At 32.2% G+C, this 6,906-nt stretch overlaps 1 pseudogene; it reads right to left on the reverse strand.

The window, feature by feature from the left end:
* Positions 1-1,416: 1,416 nt before the first annotated feature.
* Positions 1,417-5,856, reverse strand: LOC130835564 (coiled-coil domain-containing protein 70-like; annotated as a pseudogene).
* Between the last annotated feature and the right edge of the window lie 1,050 nt (positions 5,857-6,906).

Below are 6,906 nucleotides of genomic sequence, written 5' to 3' on the forward strand. Positions count from 1 at the left end.
AAGGCTTTGCATTTCTTCCCTGTCCCAATTGACTGCAAGTCAGCGGAACACTGTCTGCAAACATTGCTTTTTAATGTTCTCCAAGGCTGAATTGTTTTATTTAAAAGGTGGCTGTATAAGCTCCAAAGAACAGTGGTTAGTAAACTGTTTACCAAGCAGATATGCTCTCTTAAGGAATAAAGTCATAATCTTTATCTTCCTTTACAGTTTGTGGAATCCTTAAAATTAGGGAGCATGTCTCGTTTCACTTTTATACTTAAATGTATCTGTATTGCTTAGTAGAATGATAACTACAGGTGTTTAATAAATGTAGGCTGACTTTTTGCATATGTGGCAGCATCTAGGGAAAAGGAAAGTCCTCCTATGCTTTTCTTATATTCCTGTTACCTAACACTGGACAAGAATCAGAATGAGGTATAACTTCAATAAAACCCATTAAATGTTTACCCTGTATTAAGTGCTCAAAATCTACATTGATGAAAAATAAGGTACAGCAACAGGCCTCTAGCAGTTTATAATCTAGTATTCTGCAAGTATCCATGTAACTCTAATAAATCCATAAGTCCATGTGACAGTTTTTACAGAATTTTTTTTTTAAAAAAAGCATTCAATTAGATCAATATTAATACATCTGAAAAATCCATTTCTTCCTTCCCCAATTTCCATTGAACAAGGACTGCCCACAGATTCACATTCCAAACTCCACAAGCCCTATTATGAGCTCAGAGACCTTTGTTCTCTCACTCCCTTTTCTCTCATTAATACATTTATTAGAGAGCATGGCATCCCCCCAGCAAGCAAAAGGAAGACAATAACTGAGAGAAAAAATGAAGAGATAGTGGAAAGTCTGTGAACACTCATTAATTTTCATACTATCACATATTTTAAAAAGTCTTATTAGTATTTTGTTGGCCTCCTCAACTATATTTTTGGAATAAGCATGAAGCAGAATATTCTTCTACAATACATCTTTTTTCACAATACACATGAAGGATGCAAAGCTTTATATTTCACTATATCGTCCACAATTCTAAGAGCAAGTTTTAAGACAAGTTTTTCTCTGTGATGTTGATTTCTTACAATATTCACCCAATGTGTTTGAAACTAAAAGGGAAACCTATATGATCCATTCAGTGTCACATTTTGCGCAATACTTTTCCATTAAAAATAATATTTACCACCAATAAGTCTGTACAATTTAAGTGAACCTAAAGAACTTTTTTTCCCCCACTTTTCAGGACTTTATTTGGTTTCCAGGACCAGATACTGAGCACTGCACATTCCCAGTCTTCTGACTCCAACCCCACCAATAATATTTCACCTTCAAAAGTTTGATTATATTTTTTCTGGAACGTCAATAATATTCATGGTTTGCTGGTTACCTCTTCAAGTCACACTTCTCCTGTTTTATTTTTTTTATTGTCCATTTTTCCAGCCAGCATGTTTGCTGTCTTTCCCCTGAAGAATCTTATTCCACTCCTCCAGGACTTTCGTCTCTTCCAGAAGGGCCTTTTCCTCCTCTTGAAGAGCCCTGTTCTGCTCTCTCAGAGCCTTGTTCTCCTCACGAAGGGCCTGTTCCTCCTTCCACAGAGCCTGTTCTTCCATCACCAGTGCGAGTCCTTCTTTCATCAGGGCCTATTCCTCCATCCTGATGGCGTGCTCCTGATGCTGTAGGGCCTTGATCTCCTCATGGAGAGACCTTATTTCCTCTTGAAGGGCTTTTGCTTCCTTCTGGAAGGCTTTCTCCTGTTCCCTGAGAGCCTTGATCTGAGCCTCCAGGGCTCGATTCTGTTGCCAGTAAGACTTTCTTTCTGTGTTCAAGGTATTGATTTTTTCCCCATGTGGTTTTTGGCTTTCAGAAATCACACTTTTAAACTTCCACAACAGCAGGTTTTGCTGTCTCAGGGACTGGTTCTCCTACCGGATTAACTGATTGTCCATATGGAAGGCTTTGTTTTCTCATCGAAGGGCTCTGTTTTCTCCCCAGAGGGACTTGTTTTCTTTTCTGAGAGACTTGTTCTCATCCCTGCACACCTTATTGTCTCTCTAAAGATTTTTTTCCCAGCTCGTGAGATCCATTTTTGAGCTTATTTTGATCTTGGGTGCAAGACAAAAAAGAGGAAAACAAACGCAGTATCTTCCATCTCTTTGATTCAGAGACAACTATTATTTCTTAGTGTTTTATCTGAGAAAAATATATAAACTCCAAGTGTGCTGGGTTCACCCAGAGGTGAACTAATGATATTTGGAACAAAAAAGGTCCTAGATTTGTTAAGAATGTGTTTGTATAGAATTGGCTGCTGGTTGACTTGCACAAGTAGTAAACCCAGCAGGGATCTAACAAGGTTCAGTGGGGCCCACTGCAGGGGAAAAAAAAAACAGTGAAATTATGAAGAGAAGTCAGTAAATGAACTATTACATTGATATTAAAAAAATGAATGTTTAAATCCCACCACATAAAAATTACAAATTAACAATTCTAGATTACATACTGAATCTAGATGTTAGATCAAGGTTAATGTGTTGAATCATTGTCTGTGTTAAGCTAAGCTAAACTAGGAGCTAAACTATGTATTATCAGCTATTAATCTTTCAGCTATTAATATATTCATTATTTGTAATTAAATCACCTCCTATTCATGTGAAAAATTACCATATATTTAAGAAAATTTCTTGCTTTGTAAGAACTAGAAAATATTTTTAAAGAAGTTGTATGTTATAATTTTGACCATATTTACTTAGGCATTTAGCAGTAGTATTACATATTTGAACAAATATTCACACACTTACATTTCTGTGGTCTCTAAATTCCCTGCAAGCCTGATTCCTCTTAGTACTAGAAAACAGCTAGACAAGGTTTTATGTCATCTATAGTGATGTCACATAATGTTGGCTCTAATGATATAGTGGGTGCTATACATAGTGTTTGGCTGTTTTTTGGTATATTTTTTAAGAAAAAATATATAATTTAAAAAGTAAGGTTATATTTGAATCTCTCTAAACTAGTAATAAGTATGTATTTAGTCCCTCCTTTCATCTAAATTATTAAAATTAATTTTTAAGATTGATTTTTGTTGTAAGCAAAATAAATTATATTTATTGTAACCTAGCAATTAACAGATTCCTAGTGTAAACACTGTACAATTAAAGATGAAAATATTTTAAATGATTTTAAGATAACTGAAACAATATACTGAACTATCAGTATTAGATAAATTTGTAAATTACACCAAAGGAATAGCACTGGCAACATTTTAGTTCCAGTAATCCTATCTAAGGTAAATTTTTATATTATCCAGTATATGTTTACTGTTAGAATATAAAACAAAAGAGTATTTAAATAATTTTTTTAAATGTAAGCTTTTGGTGAAATATTAAAATATTTAAATATTTGTATATCACATAGATGTCACAATGTTTTAACTACTTACACTTATAAATTTATAATTGGCTTAAGGTATAAACTTGAAAATAGAATATATAATAGCATGTGTAAGCCCAAGCCACTCGCCTTCATAAAGATTTGCCAGTTTATTAACTGTGCCAGATTTCCTACCAGCTATTTACATTATATCTGTTTAATAAGGTTGAAAAAGTATTTTTCTAACATACTCTAACATTCATAATTCTATAACTTAATAAAATAGTAAAAAAAAATATAATGGCATGGAATGAGAGTTAATGTAAAATCAAGATCTATGTGAAAATTTTCAATTTCTTTGTTTTTAACTTTATGAGAGTGAAATATCCATTTGATCATCTTCATCTATAACTGAATTGAGAATGTATTTTGTGTAACTATGTACCAGCTTCTTCTTTATACTAGTGTTTTTAGTCTAGCTGTTTTGCAACTGCTACCATGGTAGCTGAGGTTTTGGAAAGGGTTCCAAAGACAAAGAACTCTGTGCGTTCTGTGTTGGGATGCTCTAATTCTTGAGCTTTAAGAACAAACCAGGAAGCAAGAAGAAAACCTCTGTTGCCCTTGATCTATTGAATAAATTAAATTTATGATTTAAAACTTTCCCTGAAATAAACTACAGGCCCAGATGGTTTCATCAATGGCTTCTTTTAAACATTTAAGAACGAAAGAATATTAATATTTCTATGAACTCTTTCACATGAGAGAGAAAGAAAAAGAACACTTGTTGTTTTGAGACCACATTACTTTACATAAAAACCTGGCAAGGATATTACAAGAAAGAAAAACTGAAGTATCTCATATACACAGATGCAAAAATCCTAAACAAAAGATTAGCACACCAAGTCTAACAATACATAAAATGCATAATGTATCATTACCAAACTGGGTTTAATTCATGAATGCAAGATTGAGTTAACATTGGGAAATCAATTATTGTAATTCACTACATTGATTTGTTTTGTTAAAAACAAAGGAGAAAACTTTCATCTCCTGCCAAGATGAGAAAAGTAATTTCAGTAGATTCAGAAAAAGCATTTTATAAAACAAAGATCAACACACTTTCATCATTAAACCAAAACCAAACTAACAATGCCATCACCAACAATGTTTTAGCACACTAAGAACAGAAAAGAACTTCTTTAATTCAATTATGAGTATTAAAAAAAAAAATCTACAGAAACATACCCGATGATAAAATACGAATAGATCACAAATATATAAGGATACCTACTATAAAGCTCCCCCTATAAGGATCATCAATTTTATTCTTTATTGGTCTGGAGTTTTTACTATTGCAACATAAGAAAGTCTGTAAGGATTGGAAAAATTAAGGCTCTTGGGATTTGCAAGTAATATTTCAAGCATTTTTAAAAAAATGTTAAATTATTATAATAAAATAGTTAAACCACAGCTAACCTGTTAAAATGGAATGTGACTTTGTAAGCTTATTGATATAAGGTCAATCTAAAATCAGCTTTATTTACATATATTCAGCTAATGATTGGAAAATGAAATTTATAATTATCTATTATTTACATTGATAGCAAAAGCACCTAGAAATAAGTGTAAACATTACCAAGAGAAATTACTGAGATATAAATAACAAGAAGAGTAGACCATGTTTATGATTGGAATATTCAATATTGGAAAGATGTTAATTTTTGTCAAATTGATTTATATTTTCAATGAATTCTCTGGAAAAATAACCCTAGCAGTTTGTATAGGCACATGTGTGTAAATTGAAGAGATGATTCTAATATTTCTTTTGAAATTCCAGGAAAAGCCATAATCTGAAAAAGAAAATCAACTTTTTAGAAAACTGTAGTAAATCATACAGTGTTGTGTTAATTCAAGGATAGGTAAGTAAATCAATGGGATAGAATAGGAAGCTCAGAAACAGATGTACACGTTCATGGGCACTTGCTATGTGGAATAAAATTGAGAAATCTCACAAACAACAAAGTCAAGTGAAATAAATATCTCATATGATTTTATTTAACTAAACATGCAAAATCATGTGATAACATATATTACAAGTCAAAGTAAAGGGAATTTCTTAGAGGTAAGGATATGCTAATGATGGCATGCTAGCAGTGTTCAATTTTTACTTCTAGGTGCATATTCCAGAAATTCGCTTATTTTTTGATGTTTCATAGAGCTACCCCTGTGATTTGAATGCTTTTATGCATGTATGATTACTAAATTAAAATATTCATGTAAAAAGGCGACAGGAGAAAATATTCACACATAAATTGATATATCTTTGTTTTTGATTGTTTTTATAGACATCTACCACTTAATAGCAGTGTTATCTTGGGCAAGTTACCTTTTCCTCTCTCCATTTCATCAACTGTACAGTGAGGAATACCTGATCATTTTCATATGTGGATGCAATGAATTGAAGTACCTGTAAGATAAGTGTGAGTCACCACCATCATCAGCTTCATTATTATTATTTTTTAATTTTAACTTATAATGAAAAGAACTTTCTAGCATGTCTTTACATCCGTATTAAATATCACTGGCATTGTTGTTCTACTACCTTTTTTCACAAAATTTGCTGTTTCAGGATTTTCTAAAATTCTTGGTCAAATTAATGTTTCCATTATTGGCAGATATATTATTTCTGATCTCTTCAGATAAATGAGAAATTTCAAGGCAGTCTTGACTTTGATATCATTGAAAAAAATTAAATAGAAGAAACAGAAACAAAGAAAGTGATTTCTTGACTGTTTGTTAGTAATATTAAAAGATGTAGACTTGATTAAAGGAAAACAAATATGTTTAATAACATCATTTTAGAAAGGAAAGTTTTCAAGCTTTCTAAACTTTTTCTAAAAATCTGTTTATTGATTTGTAGATGAATTATCTGGTTTCAGACTTTAATTTCTTTTATCTTGTTGATGAGTGCCATGTTCTATATAGTAATGTAAGAATAATGCCCATATAAATGCAGATTATTGAGTAGAGTGAATACAGTAAAGATGCAAAATCACGTCCTCAGGAAACTTCTTTCAGCTGGTCAGGAATCATCTAACACCGTTTTATAGTTAACATGATTTGTTGAAGGCTTGGCACATATTGATTGCATAAAACATTTTATAAAAAGTAAAACACCAAATAAAAAATTGTGGTGTTTACAAAGTCAGTGTTCTAGAATTTAAATGTCTTAACATTTGAACTAGTGTAGTCTGGCCCCGGATCTTGTCACTTTCCAGTTCTATGACCTTAAAAGTCCTTTTAGTGAGTGAGCTGTCTCTGCTCTAAGTCAGCTTAAATGACTTATCTAAAGTAAAATCAGAACTCTTGAAGATGAACAGCCATAGGAATGTCAGGACCACAAGTCCAGAGACACTTGTGAGTGGAGGGTGAAGTCATAAAATCTTAAATTTTTCTTAAATCTTAAATCTTATCTTCCACCAGTTATTTGAGCTCCTGAGATTGGGAAAATAGCACAAGGAAGGCAAAAGACAAGCAGGAATCAA

The sequence above is a fragment of the Hippopotamus amphibius genome, chromosome 14, assembly GCF_030028045.1.
Source record: "Hippopotamus amphibius kiboko isolate mHipAmp2 chromosome 14, mHipAmp2.hap2, whole genome shotgun sequence".
NCBI classification, from domain to species: domain Eukaryota; kingdom Metazoa; phylum Chordata; class Mammalia; order Artiodactyla; family Hippopotamidae; genus Hippopotamus; species Hippopotamus amphibius.